General features: G+C 44.6%; 25 non-coding genes across 25 annotated transcripts; all 25 read left to right on the forward strand.

The window, feature by feature from the left end:
* The first annotated feature begins 922 nt into the window (after window positions 1–922).
* On the forward strand, window positions 923–995 carry Trnaa-agc (transfer RNA alanine (anticodon AGC)). Its single transcript has one exon. It is a non-coding gene; the product is annotated as a tRNA-Ala (tRNA).
* Window positions 996–1,386: 391 nt separating this feature from the next.
* Window positions 1,387–1,459, forward strand: Trnaa-agc (transfer RNA alanine (anticodon AGC)). Its single transcript has one exon. It is a non-coding gene; the product is annotated as a tRNA-Ala (tRNA).
* An 855-nt stretch (window positions 1,460–2,314) lies between these two features.
* Trnaa-agc (transfer RNA alanine (anticodon AGC)) lies at window positions 2,315–2,387 on the forward strand. Its single transcript has one exon. It is a non-coding gene; the product is annotated as a tRNA-Ala (tRNA).
* A 391-nt stretch (window positions 2,388–2,778) lies between these two features.
* Trnaa-agc (transfer RNA alanine (anticodon AGC)) lies at window positions 2,779–2,851 on the forward strand. The gene has a single exon. It is a non-coding gene; the product is annotated as a tRNA-Ala (tRNA).
* A 391-nt stretch (window positions 2,852–3,242) lies between these two features.
* Window positions 3,243–3,315, forward strand: Trnaa-agc (transfer RNA alanine (anticodon AGC)). Its single transcript has one exon. It is a non-coding gene; the product is annotated as a tRNA-Ala (tRNA).
* A 391-nt stretch (window positions 3,316–3,706) lies between these two features.
* On the forward strand, window positions 3,707–3,779 carry Trnaa-agc (transfer RNA alanine (anticodon AGC)). The gene has a single exon. It is a non-coding gene; the product is annotated as a tRNA-Ala (tRNA).
* A 391-nt stretch (window positions 3,780–4,170) lies between these two features.
* Window positions 4,171–4,243, forward strand: Trnaa-agc (transfer RNA alanine (anticodon AGC)). The gene has a single exon. It is a non-coding gene; the product is annotated as a tRNA-Ala (tRNA).
* A 391-nt stretch (window positions 4,244–4,634) lies between these two features.
* On the forward strand, window positions 4,635–4,707 carry Trnaa-agc (transfer RNA alanine (anticodon AGC)). The gene has a single exon. It is a non-coding gene; the product is annotated as a tRNA-Ala (tRNA).
* An 855-nt stretch (window positions 4,708–5,562) lies between these two features.
* Window positions 5,563–5,635, forward strand: Trnaa-agc (transfer RNA alanine (anticodon AGC)). Its single transcript has one exon. It is a non-coding gene; the product is annotated as a tRNA-Ala (tRNA).
* Window positions 5,636–6,026: 391 nt separating this feature from the next.
* Window positions 6,027–6,099, forward strand: Trnaa-agc (transfer RNA alanine (anticodon AGC)). Its single transcript has one exon. It is a non-coding gene; the product is annotated as a tRNA-Ala (tRNA).
* A 391-nt stretch (window positions 6,100–6,490) lies between these two features.
* On the forward strand, window positions 6,491–6,563 carry Trnaa-agc (transfer RNA alanine (anticodon AGC)). The gene has a single exon. It is a non-coding gene; the product is annotated as a tRNA-Ala (tRNA).
* Window positions 6,564–6,954: 391 nt separating this feature from the next.
* On the forward strand, window positions 6,955–7,027 carry Trnaa-agc (transfer RNA alanine (anticodon AGC)). Its single transcript has one exon. It is a non-coding gene; the product is annotated as a tRNA-Ala (tRNA).
* Window positions 7,028–8,810: 1,783 nt separating this feature from the next.
* On the forward strand, window positions 8,811–8,883 carry Trnaa-agc (transfer RNA alanine (anticodon AGC)). The gene has a single exon. It is a non-coding gene; the product is annotated as a tRNA-Ala (tRNA).
* Window positions 8,884–9,274: 391 nt separating this feature from the next.
* Trnaa-agc (transfer RNA alanine (anticodon AGC)) lies at window positions 9,275–9,347 on the forward strand. Its single transcript has one exon. It is a non-coding gene; the product is annotated as a tRNA-Ala (tRNA).
* A 391-nt stretch (window positions 9,348–9,738) lies between these two features.
* Window positions 9,739–9,811, forward strand: Trnaa-agc (transfer RNA alanine (anticodon AGC)). Its single transcript has one exon. It is a non-coding gene; the product is annotated as a tRNA-Ala (tRNA).
* Window positions 9,812–10,202: 391 nt separating this feature from the next.
* Window positions 10,203–10,275, forward strand: Trnaa-agc (transfer RNA alanine (anticodon AGC)). Its single transcript has one exon. It is a non-coding gene; the product is annotated as a tRNA-Ala (tRNA).
* A 391-nt stretch (window positions 10,276–10,666) lies between these two features.
* Window positions 10,667–10,739, forward strand: Trnaa-agc (transfer RNA alanine (anticodon AGC)). The gene has a single exon. It is a non-coding gene; the product is annotated as a tRNA-Ala (tRNA).
* Window positions 10,740–11,130: 391 nt separating this feature from the next.
* Window positions 11,131–11,203, forward strand: Trnaa-agc (transfer RNA alanine (anticodon AGC)). Its single transcript has one exon. It is a non-coding gene; the product is annotated as a tRNA-Ala (tRNA).
* A 391-nt stretch (window positions 11,204–11,594) lies between these two features.
* On the forward strand, window positions 11,595–11,667 carry Trnaa-agc (transfer RNA alanine (anticodon AGC)). Its single transcript has one exon. It is a non-coding gene; the product is annotated as a tRNA-Ala (tRNA).
* A 391-nt stretch (window positions 11,668–12,058) lies between these two features.
* On the forward strand, window positions 12,059–12,131 carry Trnaa-agc (transfer RNA alanine (anticodon AGC)). Its single transcript has one exon. It is a non-coding gene; the product is annotated as a tRNA-Ala (tRNA).
* Window positions 12,132–12,522: 391 nt separating this feature from the next.
* Window positions 12,523–12,595, forward strand: Trnaa-agc (transfer RNA alanine (anticodon AGC)). Its single transcript has one exon. It is a non-coding gene; the product is annotated as a tRNA-Ala (tRNA).
* Window positions 12,596–12,986: 391 nt separating this feature from the next.
* On the forward strand, window positions 12,987–13,059 carry Trnaa-agc (transfer RNA alanine (anticodon AGC)). Its single transcript has one exon. It is a non-coding gene; the product is annotated as a tRNA-Ala (tRNA).
* An 855-nt stretch (window positions 13,060–13,914) lies between these two features.
* Trnaa-agc (transfer RNA alanine (anticodon AGC)) lies at window positions 13,915–13,987 on the forward strand. The gene has a single exon. It is a non-coding gene; the product is annotated as a tRNA-Ala (tRNA).
* A 391-nt stretch (window positions 13,988–14,378) lies between these two features.
* On the forward strand, window positions 14,379–14,451 carry Trnaa-agc (transfer RNA alanine (anticodon AGC)). Its single transcript has one exon. It is a non-coding gene; the product is annotated as a tRNA-Ala (tRNA).
* Window positions 14,452–15,306: 855 nt separating this feature from the next.
* On the forward strand, window positions 15,307–15,379 carry Trnaa-agc (transfer RNA alanine (anticodon AGC)). The gene has a single exon. It is a non-coding gene; the product is annotated as a tRNA-Ala (tRNA).
* The last annotated feature ends 144 nt before the right edge of the window (window positions 15,380–15,523 follow it).

Here is a 15,523-nt window from a genome sequence, read left to right on the forward strand (position 1 = left end):
TTAGCTCAAATGGTAGAGCGCTCGCTTAGCATGCGAGAGGTACCGGGATCGATACCCGGATTCTGCAGTACTTTTTGCATGTTATACTTTTGTGCAATCGTGTTCATTTTTGTTCCCTCACAAATGTCATGAAGAGAGGGACTAGCACACATGACAGAAGGCAATTTTTGCAGGTGGGAGACGCTTGCATTGATACCCAGCTTGGGCAAAAGAAATTACCTTTGTTTGGGGCTCACATATAGACAGTGCATTCACTCGACTCGGTCAGGTTCTAAACACTTCAATTTCTACGCACACACACACCTACACTGACTCCTCAACCTGAAAGCATGTTTTCACAAAGCTGAAGCAGCGCATCTGTTACCATCATGACAATAACGGTCGGTTATCATGGCGCCAAACAGGTTAATCTGATTGTCAAGAATACAGTTAATGAAGACACACTTTGTAGATCGTCAGGGGAATTAGCTCAAATGGTAGAGCGCTCGCTTAGCATGCGAGAGGTACCGGGATCGATACCCGGATTCTCCAGTTCCTTTTGCATGTTATACTTTTGTGCAATCGTGTTCATTTTTGTTCCCTCACAAATGTCATGAAGAGAGGGACTAGCACACATGAGAGAAGGCAATTTTTGCAGGTGGGAGACGCTTGCATTGATACCCAGCTTGGGCAAAAGAAATTACCTTTGTTTGGGGCTCACATATAGACAGTGCATTCACTCGACTCGGTCAGGTTCTAAACACTTCAATTTCTACGCACACACACACCTACACTGACTCCTCAACCTGAAAGCATGTTTTCACAAAGCTGAAGCAGCGCATCTGTTACCATCATGACAATAACGGTCGGTTATCATGGCGCCAAACGGGTTAATCTGATTGTCAAGAATACAGTTAATGAAGACACACTTTGTAGATCGTCAGGGGAATTAGCTCAAATGGTAGAGCGCTCGCTTAGCATGCGAGAGGTACCGGGATCGATACCCGGATTCTCCAGTACTTTTTGCATGTTATACTTTTGTGCAATCGTGTTCATTTTTGTTCCCTCACAAATGTCATGAAGAGAGGGACTAGCACACATGACAGAAGGCAATTTTTGCAGGTGGGAGACGCTTGCATTGATACCCAGCTTGGGCAAAAGAAATTACCTTTGTTTGGGGCTCACATATAGACAGTGCATTCACTGGACTCGGTCAGGTTCTAAACACTTCAATTTCTACGCACACACACACCTACACTGACTCCTCAACCTGAAAGCATGTTTTCACAAAGCTGAAGCAGCGCATCTGTTACCATCATGACAATAACGGTCGGTTATCATGGCGCCAAACGGGTTAATCTGATTGTCAAGAATACAGTTAATGAAGACACACTTTGTAGATCGTCAGGGGAATTAGCTCAAATGGTAGAGCGCTCGCTTAGCATGCGAGAGGTACCGGGATCGATACCCGGATTCTCCAGTACTTTTTGCATGTTATACTTTTGTGCAATCGTGTTCATTTTTGTTCCCTCACAAATGTCATGAAGAGAGGGACTAGCACACATGACAGAAGGCAATTTTTGCAGGTGGGAGACGCTTGCATTGATACCCAGCTTGGGCAAAAGAAATTACCTTTGTTTGGGGCTCACATATAGACAGTGCATTCACTGGACTCGGTCAGGTTCTAAACACTTCAATTTCTACGCACACACACACGTACACTGACTCCTCAACCTGAAAGCATGTTTTCACAAAGCTGAAGCAGCGCATCTGTTACCATCATGACAATAACGGTCGGTTATCATGCCGCCAAACGGGTTAATCTGATTGTCAAGAATACAGTTAATGAAGACACACTTTGTAGATCGTCAGGGGAATTAGCTCAAATGGTAGAGCGCTCGCTTAGCATGCGAGAGGTACCGGGATCGATACCCGGATTCTGCAGTACTTTTTGCATGTTATACTTTTGTGCAATCGTGTTCATTTTTGTTCCCTCACAAATGTCATGAAGAGAGGGACTAGCACACATGAGAGAAGGCAATTTTTGCAGGTGGGAGACGCTTGCATTGACACCCAGCTTGGGCAAAAGAAATTACCTTTGTTTGGGGCTCACATATAGACAGTGCATTCACTGGACTCGGTCAGGTTCTAAACACTTCAATTTCTACGCACACACACACCTACACTGACTCCTCAACCTGAAAGCATGTTTTCACAAAGCTGAAGCAGCGCATCTGTTACCATCATGACAATAACGGTCGGTTATCATGCCGCCAAACGGGTTAATCTGATTGTCAAGAATACAGTTAATGAAGACACACTTTGTAGATCGTCAGGGGAATTAGCTCAAATGGTAGAGCGCTCGCTTAGCATGCGAGAGGTACCGGGATCGATACCCGGATTCTCCAGTAATTTTTGCATGTTTTACTTTTGTGCAATCGTGTTCATTTTTGTTCCCTCACAAATGTCATGAAGAGAGGGACTAGCACACATGACAGAAGGCAATTTTTGCAGGTGGGAGACGCTTGCATTGACACCCAGCTTGGGCAAAAGAAATTACCTTTGTTTGGGGCTCACATATAGACAGTGCATTCACTGGACTCGGTCAGGTTCTAAACACTTCAATTTCTACGCACACACACACCTACACTGACTCCTCAACCTGAAAGCATGTTTTCACAAAGCTGAAGCAGCGCATCTGTTACCATCATGACAATAACGGTCGGTTATCATGGCGCCAAACGGGTTAATCTGATTGTCAAGAATACAGTTAATGAAGACACACTTTGTAGATCGTCAGGGGAATTAGCTCAAATGGTAGAGCGCTCGCTTAGCATGCGAGAGGTACCGGGATCGATACCCGGATTCTCCAGTTCCTTTTGCATGTTATACTTTTGTGCAATCGTGTTCATTTTTGTTCCCTCACAAATGTCATGAAGAGAGGGACTAGCACACATGAGAGAAGGCAATTTTTGCAGGTGGGAGACGCTTGCATTGATACCCAGCTTGGGCAAAAGAAATTACCTTTGTTTGGGGCTCACATATAGACAGTGCATTCACTCGACTCGGTCAGGTTCTAAACACTTCAATTTCTATGCGCACACACACCTACACTGACTCCTCAACCTGAAAGCATGTTTTCACAAAGCTGAAGCAGCGCATCTGTTACCATCATGACAATAACGGTCGGTTATCATGGCGCCAAACGGGTTAATCTGATTGTCAAGAATACAGTTAATGAAGACACACTTTGTAGATCGTCAGGGGAATTAGCTCAAATGGTAGAGCGCTCGCTTAGCATGCGAGAGGTACCGGGATCGATACCCGGATTCTCCAGTACTTTTTGCATGTTATACTTTTGTGCAATCGTGTTCATTTTTGTTCCCTCACAAATGTCATGAAGAGAGGGACTAGCACACATGACAGAAGGCAATTTTTGCAGGTGGGAGACGCTTGCATTGATACCCAGCTTGGGCAAAAGAAATTACCTTTGTTTGGGGCTCACATATAGACAGTGCATTCACTGGACTCGGTCAGGTTCTAAACACTTCAATTTCTACGCACACACACACCTACACTGACTCCTCAACCTGAAAGCATGTTTTCACAAAGCTGAAGCAGCGCGTCTGTTACCATCATGACAATAACGGTCGGTTATCATGGCGCCAAACGGGTTAATCTGATTGTCAAGAATACAGTTAATGAAGACACACTTTGTAGATCGTCAGGGGAATTAGCTCAAATGGTAGAGCGCTCGCTTAGCATGCGAGAGGTACCGGGATCGATACCCGGATTCTCCAGTTCCTTTTGCATGTTATACTTTTGTGCAATCGTGTTCATTTTTGTTCCCTCACAAATGTCATGAAGAGAGGGACTAGCACACATGAGAGAAGGCAATTTTTGCAGGTGGGAGACGCTTGCATTGATACCCAGCTTGGGCAAAAGAAATTACCTTTGTTTGGGGCTCACATATAGACAGTGCATTCACTCGACTCGGTCAGGTTCTAAACACTTCAATTTCTATGCGCACACACACCTACACTGACTCCTCAACCTGAAAGCATGTTTTCACAAAGCTGAAGCAGCGCATCTGTTACCATCATGACAATAACGGTCGGTTATCATGGCGCCAAACGGGTTAATCTGATTGTCAAGAATACAGTTAATGAAGACACACTTTGTAGATCGTCAGGGGAATTAGCTCAAATGGTAGAGCGCTCGCTTAGCATGCGAGAGGTACCGGGATCGATACCCGGATTCTCCAGTACTTTTTGCATGTTATACTTTTGTGCAATCGTGTTCATTTTTGTTCCCTCACAAATGTCATGAAGAGAGGGACTAGCACACATGACAGAAGGCAATTTTTGCAGGTGGGAGACGCTTGCATTGATACCCAGCTTGGGCAAAAGAAATTACCTTTGTTTGGGGCTCACATATAGACAGTGCATTCACTCGACTCGGTCAGGTTCTAAACACTTCAATTTCTACGCACACACACACCTACACTGACTCCTCAACCTGAAAGCATGTTTTCACAAAGCTGAAGCAGCGCGTCTGTTACCATCATGACAATAACGGTCGGTTATCATGGCGCCAAACGGGTTAATCTGATTGTCAAGAATACAGTTAATGAAGACACACTTTGTAGATCGTCAGGGGAATTAGCTCAAATGGTAGAGCGCTCGCTTAGCATGCGAGAGGTACCGGGATCGATACCCGGATTCTCCAGTAATTTTTGCATGTTATACTTTTGTGCAATCGTGTTCATTTTTGTTCCCTCACAAATGTCATGAAGAGAGGGACTAGCACACATGACAGAAGGCAATTTTTGCAATTGGGAGACGCTTGCATTGATACCCAGCTTGGGCAAAAGAAATTATCTTTGTTTGGGGCTCACATATAGACAGTGCATTCACTCGACTCGGTCAGGTTCTAAACACTTCAATTTCTACGCACACACACACCTACACTGACTCCTCAACCTGAAAGCATGTTTTCACAAAGCTGAAGCAGCGCATCTGTTACCATCATGACAATAACGGTCGGTTATCATGGCGCCAAACGGGTTAATCTGATTGTCAAGAATACAGTTAATGAAGACACACTTTGTAGATCGTCAGGGGAATTAGCTCAAATGGTAGAGCGCTCGCTTAGCATGCGAGAGGTACCGGGATCGATACCCGGATTCTGCAGTAATTTTTGCATGTTATACTTTTGTGCAATCGTGTTCATTTTTGTTCCCTCACAAATGTCATGAAGAGAGGGACTAGCACACATGACAGAAGGCAATTTTTGCAGGTGGGAGACGCTTGCATTGATACCCAGCTTGGGCAAAAGAAATTACCTTTGTTTGGGGCTCACATATAGACAGTGCATTCACTGGACTCGGTCAGGTTCTAAACACTTCAATTTCTACGCACACACACACCTACACTGACTCCTCAACCTGAAAGCATGTTTTCACAAAGCTGAAGCAGCGCATCTGTTACCATCATGACAATAACGGTCGGTTATCATGCCGCCAAACGGGTTAATCTGATTGTCAAGAATACAGTTAATGAAGACACACTTTGTAGATCGTCAGGGGAATTAGCTCAAATGGTAGAGCGCTCGCTTAGCATGCGAGAGGTACCGGGATCGATACCCGGATTCTCCAGTACTTTTTGCATGTTATACTTGTGTGCAATCGTGTTCATTTTTGTTCCCTCACAAATGTCATGAAGAGAGGGACTAGCACACATGACAGAAGGCAATTTTTGCAGGTGGGAGACGCTTGCATTGATACCCAGCTTGGGCAAAAGAAATTACCTTTGTTTGGGGCTCACATATAGACAGTGCATTCACTCGACTCGGTCAGGTTCTAAACACTTCAATTTCTACGCACACACACACCTACACTGACTCCTCAACCTGAAAGCATGTTTTCACAAAGCTGAAGCAGCGCATCTGTTACCATCATGACAATAACGGTCGGTTATCATGGCGCCAAACGGGTTAATCTGATTGTCAAGAATACAGTTAATGAAGACACACTTTGTAGATCGTCAGGGGAATTAGCTCAAATGGTAGAGCGCTCGCTTAGCATGCGAGAGGTACCGGGATCGATACCCGGATTCTCCAGTAATTTTTGCATGTTTTACTTTTGTGCAATCGTGTTCATTTTTGTTCCCTCACAAATGTCATGAAGAGAGGGACTAGCACACATGAGAGAAGGCAATTTTTGCAGGTGGGAGACGCTTGCATTGATACCCAGCTTGGGCAAAAGAAATTACCTTTGTTTGGGGCTCACATATAGACAGTGCATTCACTCGACTCGGTCAGGTTCTAAACACTTCAATTTCTACGCACACACACACCTACACTGACTCCTCAACCTGAAAGCATGTTTTCACAAAGCTGAAGCAGCGCATCTGTTACCATCATGACAATAACGGTCGGTTATCATGGCGCCAAACGGGTTAATCTGATTGTCAAGAATACAGTTAATGAAGACACACTTTGTAGATCGTCAGGGGAATTAGCTCAAATGGTAGAGCGCTCGCTTAGCATGCGAGAGGTACCGGGATCGATACCCGGATTCTCCAGTTCCTTTTGCATGTTATACTTTTGTGCAATCGTGTTCATTTTTGTTCCCTCACAAATGTCATGAAGAGAGGGACTAGCACACATGAGAGAAGGCAATTTTTGCAGGTGGGAGACGCTTGCATTGATACCCAGCTTGGGCAAAAGAAATTACCTTTGTTTGGGGCTCACATATAGACAGTGCATTCACTCGACTCAGTCAGGTTCTAAACACTTCAATTTCTATGCGCACACACACCTACACTGACTCCTCAACCTGAAAGCATGTTTTCACAAAGCTGAAGCAGCGCATCTGTTACCATCATGACAATAACGGTCGGTTATCATGGCGCCAAACGGGTTAATCTGATTGTCAAGAATACAGTTAATGAAGACACACTTTGTAGATCGTCAGGGGAATTAGCTCAAATGGTAGAGCGCTCGCTTAGCATGCGAGAGGTACCGGGATCGATACCCGGATTCTCCAGTACTTTTTGCATGTTATACTTTTGTGCAATCGTGTTCATTTTTGTTCCCTCACAAATGTCATGAAGAGAGGGACTAGCACACATGACAGAAGGCAATTTTTGCAGGTGGGAGACGCTTGCATTGATACCCAGCTTGGGCAAAAGAAATTACCTTTGTTTGGGGCTCACATATAGACAGTGCATTCACTCGACTCGGTCAGGTTCTAAACACTTCAATTTCTACGCACACACACACCTACACTGACTCCTCAACCTGAAAGCATGTTTTCACAAAGCTGAAGCAGCGCGTCTGTTACCATCATGACAATAACGGTCGGTTATCATGGCGCCAAACGGGTTAATCTGATTGTCAAGAATACAGTTAATGAAGACACACTTTGTAGATCGTCAGGGGAATTAGCTCAAATGGTAGAGCGCTCGCTTAGCATGCGAGAGGTACCGGGATCGATACCCGGATTCTGCAGTAATTTTTGCATGTTATACTTTTGTGCAATCGTGTTCATTTTTGTTCCCTCACAAATGTCATGAAGAGAGGGACTAGCACACATGACAGAAGGCAATTTTTGCAGGTGGGAGACGCTTGCATTGATACCCAGCTTGGGCAAAAGAAATTACCTTTGTTTGGGGCTCACATATAGACAGTGCATTCACTGGACTCGGTCAGGTTCTAAACACTTCAATTTCTACGCACACACACACGTACACTGACTCCTCAACCTGAAAGCATGTTTTCACAAAGCTGAAGCAGCGCATCTGTTACCATCATGACAATAACGGTCGGTTATCATGCCGCCAAACGGGTTAATCTGATTGTCAAGAATACAGTTAATGAAGACACACTTTGTAGATCGTCAGGGGAATTAGCTCAAATGGTAGAGCGCTCGCTTAGCATGCGAGAGGTACCGGGATCGATACCCGGATTCTGCAGTACTTTTTGCATGTTATACTTGTGTGCAATCGTGTTCATTTTTGTTCCCTCACAAATGTCATGAAGAGAGGGACTAGCACACATGACAGAAGGCAATTTTTGCAGGTGGGAGACGCTTGCATTGATACCCAGCTTGGGCAAAAGAAATTACCTTTGTTTGGGGCTCACATATAGACAGTGCATTCACTGGACTCGGTCAGGTTCTAAACACTTCAATTTCTACCCGCACACACACCTACACTGACTCCTCAACCTGAAAGCATGTTTTCACAAAGCTGAAGCAGCGCATCTGTTACCATCATGACAATAACGGTCGGTTATCATGCCGCCAAACGGGTTAATCTGATTGTCAAGAATACAGTTAATGAAGACACACTTTGTAGATCGTCAGGGGAATTAGCTCAAATGGTAGAGCGCTCGCTTAGCATGCGAGAGGTACCGGGATCGATACCCGGATTCTGCAGTACTTTTTGCATGTTATACTTTTGTGCAATCGTGTTCATTTTTGTTCCCTCACAAATGTCATGAAGAGAGGGACTAGCACACATGAGAGAAGGCAATTTTTGCAGGTGGGAGACGCTTGCATTGACACCCAGCTTGGGCAAAAGAAATTACCTTTGTTTGGGGCTCACATATAGACAGTGCATTCACTGGACTCGGTCAGGTTCTAAACACTTCAATTTCTACGCACACACACACCTACACTGACTCCTCAACCTGAAAGCATGTTTTCACAAAGCTGAAGCAGCGCATCTGTTACCATCATGACAATAACGGTCGGTTATCATGCCGCCAAACGGGTTAATCTGATTGTCAAGAATACAGTTAATGAAGACACACTTTGTAGATCGTCAGGGGAATTAGCTCAAATGGTAGAGCGCTCGCTTAGCATGCGAGAGGTACCGGGATCGATACCCGGATTCTCCAGTAATTTTTGCATGTTTTACTTTTGTGCAATCGTGTTCATTTTTGTTCCCTCACAAATGTCATGAAGAGAGGGACTAGCACACATGAGAGAAGGCAATTTTTGCAGGTGGGAGACGCTTGCATTGATACCCAGCTTGGGCAAAAGAAATTACCTTTGTTTGGGGCTCACATATAGACAGTGCATTCACTCGACTCGGTCAGGTTCTAAACACTTCAATTTCTACGCACACACACACCTACACTGACTCCTCAACCTGAAAGCATGTTTTCACAAAGCTGAAGCAGCGCATCTGTTACCATCATGACAATAACGGTCGGTTATCATGGCGCCAAACGGGTTAATCTGATTGTCAAGAATACAGTTAATGAAGACACACTTTGTAGATCGTCAGGGGAATTAGCTCAAATGGTAGAGCGCTCGCTTAGCATGCGAGAGGTACCGGGATCGATACCCGGATTCTCCAGTTCCTTTTGCATGTTATACTTTTGTGCAATCGTGTTCATTTTTGTTCCCTCACAAATGTCATGAAGAGAGGGACTAGCACACATGAGAGAAGGCAATTTTTGCAGGTGGGAGACGCTTGCATTGATACCCAGCTTGGGCAAAAGAAATTACCTTTGTTTGGGGCTCACATATAGACAGTGCATTCACTCGACTCGGTCAGGTTCTAAACACTTCAATTTCTATGCGCACACACACCTACACTGACTCCTCAACCTGAAAGCATGTTTTCACAAAGCTGAAGCAGCGCATCTGTTACCATCATGACAATAACGGTCGGTTATCATGGCGCCAAACGGGTTAATCTGATTGTCAAGAATACAGTTAATGAAGACACACTTTGTAGATCGTCAGGGGAATTAGCTCAAATGGTAGAGCGCTCGCTTAGCATGCGAGAGGTACCGGGATCGATACCCGGATTCTCCAGTACTTTTTGCATGTTATACTTTTGTGCAATCGTGTTCATTTTTGTTCCCTCACAAATGTCATGAAGAGAGGGACTAGCACACATGACAGAAGGCAATTTTTGCAGGTGGGAGACGCTTGCATTGATACCCAGCTTGGGCAAAAGAAATTACCTTTGTTTGGGGCTCACATATAGACAGTGCATTCACTCGACTCGGTCAGGTTCTAAACACTTCAATTTCTACGCACACACACACCTACACTGACTCCTCAACCTGAAAGCATGTTTTCACAAAGCTGAAGCAGCGCGTCTGTTACCATCATGACAATAACGGTCGGTTATCATGGCGCCAAACGGGTTAATCTGATTGTCAAGAATACAGTTAATGAAGACACACTTTGTAGATCGTCAGGGGAATTAGCTCAAATGGTAGAGCGCTCGCTTAGCATGCGAGAGGTACCGGGATCGATACCCGGATTCTCCAGTAATTTTTGCATGTTATACTTTTGTGCAATCGTGTTCATTTTTGTTCCCTCACAAATGTCATGAAGAGAGGGACTAGCACACATGACAGAAGGCAATTTTTGCAATTGGGAGACGCTTGCATTGATACCCAGCTTGGGCAAAAGAAATTACCTTTGTTTGGGGCTCACATATAGACAGTGCATTCACTCGACTCGGTCAGGTTCTAAACACTTCAATTTCTACGCACACACACACCTACACTGACTCCTCAACCTGAAAGCATGTTTTCACAAAGCTGAAGCAGCGCGTCTGTTACCATCATGACAATAACGGTCGGTTATCATGGCGCCAAACGGGTTAATCTGATTGTCAAGAATACAGTTAATGAAGACACACTTTGTAGATCGTCAGGGGAATTAGCTCAAATGGTAGAGCGCTCGCTTAGCATGCGAGAGGTACCGGGATCGATACCCGGATTCTCCAGTAATTTTTGCATGTTATACTTTTGTGCAATCGTGTTCATTTTTGTTCCCTCACAAATGTCATGAAGAGAGGGACTAGCACACATGACAGAAGGCAATTTTTGCAGGTGGGAGACGCTTGCATTGATACCCAGCTTGGGCAAAAGAAATTACCTTTGTTTGGGGCTCACATATAGACAGTGCATTCACTCGACTCGGTCAGGTTCTAAACACTTCAATTTCTACGCACACACACACCTACACTGACTCCTCAACCTGAAAGCATGTTTTCACAAAGCTGAAGCAGCGCGTCTGTTACCATCATGACAATAACGGTCGGTTATCATGGCGCCAAACGGGTTAATCTGATTGTCAAGAATACAGTTAATGAAGACACACTTTGTAGATCGTCAGGGGAATTAGCTCAAATGGTAGAGCGCTCGCTTAGCATGCGAGAGGTACCGGGATCGATACCCGGATTCTCCAGTAATTTTTGCATGTTATACTTTTGTGCAATCGTGTTCATTTTTGTTCCCTCACAAATGTCATGAAGAGAGGGACTAGCACACATGACAGAAGGCAATTTTTGCAATTGGGAGACGCTTGCATTGATACCCAGCTTGGGCAAAAGAAATTACCTTTGTTTGGGGCTCACATATAGACAGTGCATTCACTCGACTCGGTCAGGTTCTAAACACTTCAATTTCTACGCGCACACACACCTACACTGACTCCTCAACCTGAAAGCATGTTTTCACAAAGCTGAAGCAGCGCATCTGTTACCATCATGACAATAACGGTCGGTTATCATGGCGCCAAACGGGTTAATCTGATTGTCAAGAATACAGTTAATGAAGACACACTTTGTAGATCGTCAGGGGAATTAGCTCAAATGGTAGAGCGCTCGCTTAGCATGCGAGAGGTACCGGGATCGATACCCGGATTCTCCAGTAATTTTTGCATGTTATACTTTTGTGCAATCGTGTTCATTTTTGTTCCCTCACAAATGTCATGAAGAGAGGGACTAGCACACATGACAGAAGGCAATTTTTGCAGGTGGGAGACGCTTGCATTGATACCCAGCTTGGGCAAAAGAAATTACCTTTGTTTGGGGCTCACATATAGACAGTGCATTCACTCGACTCGGTCAGGTTCTAAACACTTCAATTTCTACGCGCACACACACCTACACTGACTCCTCAACCTGAAAGCATGTTTTCACAAAGCTGAAGCAGCGCATCTGTTACCATCATGACAATAACGGTCGGTTATCATGGCGCCAAACGGGTTAATCTGATTGTCAAGAATACAGTTAATGAAGACACACTTTGTAGATCGTCAGGGGAATTAGCTCAAATGGTAGAGCGCTCGCTTAGCATGCGAGAGGTACCGGGATCGATACCCGGATTCTCCAGTACTTTTTGCATGTTATACTTTTGTGCAATCGTGTTCATTTTTGTTCCCTCACAAATGTCATGAAGAGAGGGACTAGCACACATGACAGAAGGCAATTTTTGCAGGTGGGAGACGCTTGCATTGATACCCAGCTTGGGCAAAAGAAGTTACCTTTGTTTGGGGCTCACATATAGACAGTGCATTCACTCGACTCGGTCAGGTTCTAAACACTTCAATTTCTACCCGCACACACACCTACACTGACTCCTCAACCTGAAAGCATGTTTTCACAAAGCTGAAGCAGCGCATCTGTTACCATCATGACAATAACGGTCGGTTATCATGGCGCCAAACGGGTTAATCTGATTGTCAAGAATACAGTTAATGAAGACACACTTTGTAGATCGTCAGGGGAATTAGCTCAAATGGTAGAGCGCTCGCTTAGCATGCGAGAGGTACCGGGATCGATACCCGGATTCTCCAGTACTTTTTGCATGTTATACTTTTGTGCAATCGTGTTCATTTTTGTTCCCTCACAAATGTCATGAAGAGAGGGACTAGCACACATGACAGAAGGCAATTTTTGCAGGTGGGAGACGCTTGCATTGATACCCAGCTTGGGCAAAAGAAATTACCTTTGTTTGGGGCTCACATATAGACAGTGCATTCACTCGACTCGGTCAGGTTCTAAACACTTCAATTTCTACGCACACACACACCTACACTGACTCCTCAACCTGAAAGCATGTTTTCACAAAGCTGAAGCAGCGCGTCTGTTACCATCATGACAATAACGGTCGGTTATCATGGCGCCAAACGGGTTAATCTGATTGTCAAGAATACAGTTAATGAAGACACACTTTGTAGATCGTCAGGGGAATTAGCTCAAATGGTAGAGCGCTCGCTTAGCATGCGAGAGGTACCGGGATCGATACCCGGATTCTCCAGTAATTTTTGCATGTTATACTTTTGTGCAATCGTGTTCATTTTTGTTCCCTCACAAATGTCATGAAGAGAGGGACTAGCACACATGACAGAAGGCAATTTTTGCAATTGGGAGACGCTTGCATTGATACCCAGCTTGGGCAAAAGAAATTACCTTTGTTTGGGGCTCACATATAGACAGTGCATTCACTCGACTCGGTCAGGTTCTAAACACTTCAATTTCTACGCACACACACACCTACACTGACTCCTCAACCTGAAAGCATGTTTTCACAAAGCTGAAGCAGCGCATCTGTTACCATCATGACAATAACGGTCGGTTATCATGGCGCCAAACGGGTTAATCTGATTGTCAAGAATACAGTTAATGAAGACACACTTTGTAGATCGTCAGGGGAATTAGCTCAAATGGTAGAGCGCTCGCTTAGCATGCGAGAGGTACCGGGATCGATACCCGGATTCTGCAGTAATTTTTGCATGTTATACTTTTGTGCAATCGTGTTCATTTTTGTTCCCTCACAAATGTCATGAAGAGAGGGACTAGCACACATGACAGAAGGCAATTTTTGCAGGTGGGAGACGCTTGCATTGATACCCAGCTTGGGCAAAAGAAATTACCTTTGTTTGGGGCTCACATATAGACAGTGCATTCACTCGACTCGGTCAGGTTCTAAACACTTCAATTTCTACGCGCACACACACCTACACTGACTCCTCAACCTGAAAGCATGTTTTCACAAAGCTGAAGCAGCGCATCTGTTACCATCATGACAATAACGGTCGGTTATCATGGCGCCAAACGGGTTAATCTGATTGTCAAGAATACAGTTAATGAAGACACACTTTGTAGATCGTCAGGGGAATTAGCTCAAATGGTAGAGCGCTCGCTTAGCATGCGAGAGGTACCGGGATCGATACCCGGATTCTCCAGTAATTTTTGCATGTTATACTTTTGTGCAATCGTGTTCATTTTTGTTCCCTCACAAATGTCATGAAGAGAGGGACTAGCACACATGACAGAAGGCAATTTTTGCAGGTGGGAGACGCTTGCATTGATACCCAGCTTGGGCAAAAGAAATTACCTTTGTTTGGGGCTCACATATAGACAGTGCATTCACTCGACTCGGTCAGGTTCTAAACACTTCAATTTCTACGCGCACACACACCTACACTGACTCCTCAACCTGAAAGCATGTTTTCACAAAGCTGAAGCAGCGCATCTGTTACCATCATGACAATAACGGTCGGTTATCATGGCGCCAAACGGGTTAATCTGATTGTCAAGAATACAGTTAATGAAGACACACTTTGTAGATCGTCAGGGGAATTAGCTCAAATGGTAGAGCGCTCGCTTAGCATGCGAGAGGTACCGGGATCGATACCCGGATTCTCCAGTACTTTTTGCATGTTATACTTTTGTGCAATCGTGTTCATTTTTGTTCCCTCACAAATGTCATGAAGAGAGGGACTAGCACACATGACAGAAGGCAATTTTTGCAGGTGGGAGACGCTTGCATTGATACCCAGCTTGGGCAAAAGAAGTTACCTTTGTTTGGGGCTCACATATAGACAGTGCATTCACTCGACTCGGTCAGGTTCTAAACACTTCAATTTCTACCCGCACACACACCTACACTGACTCCTCAACCTGAAAGCATGTTTTCACAAAGCTGAAGCAGCGCATCTGTTACCATCATGACAATAACGGTCGGTTATCATGGCGCCAAACGGGTTAATCTGATTGTCAAGAATACAGTTAATGAAGACACACTTTGTAGATCGTCAGGGGAATTAGCTCAAATGGTAGAGCGCTCGCTTAGCATGCGAGAGGTACCGGGATCGATACCCGGATTCTGCAGTAATTTTTGCATGTTATACTTTTGTGCAATCGTGTTCATTTTTGTTCCCTCACAAATGTCATGAAGAGAGGGACTAGCACACATGACAGAAGGCAATTTTTGCAGGTGGGAGACGCTTGCATTGATACCCAGCTTGGGCAAAAGAAATTACCTTTGTTTGGGGCTCACATATAGACAGTGCATTCACTCGACTCGGTCAGGTTCTAAACACTTCAATTTCTACGCGCACACACACCTACACTGACTCCTCAACCTGAAAGCATGTTTTCACAAAGCTGAAGCAGCGCATCTGTTACCATCATGACAATAACGGTCGGTTATCATGGCGCCAAACGGGTTAATCTGATTGTCAAGAATACAGTTAATGAAGACACACTTTGTAGATCGTCAGGGGAATTAGCTCAAATGGTAGAGCGCTCGCTTAGCATGCGAGAGGTACCGGGATCGATACCCGGATTCTCCAGTAATTTTTGCATGTTATACTTTTGTGCAATCGTGTTCATTTTTGTTCCCTCACAAATGTCATGAAGAGAGGGACTAGCACACATGACAGAAGGCAATTTTTGCAGGTGGGAGACGCTTGCATTGATACCCAGCTTGGGCAAAA

Source organism: Haliotis asinina, chromosome 6 (assembly GCF_037392515.1).
Source record: "Haliotis asinina isolate JCU_RB_2024 chromosome 6, JCU_Hal_asi_v2, whole genome shotgun sequence".
In the NCBI taxonomy this organism is placed as follows: domain Eukaryota; kingdom Metazoa; phylum Mollusca; class Gastropoda; order Lepetellida; family Haliotidae; genus Haliotis; species Haliotis asinina.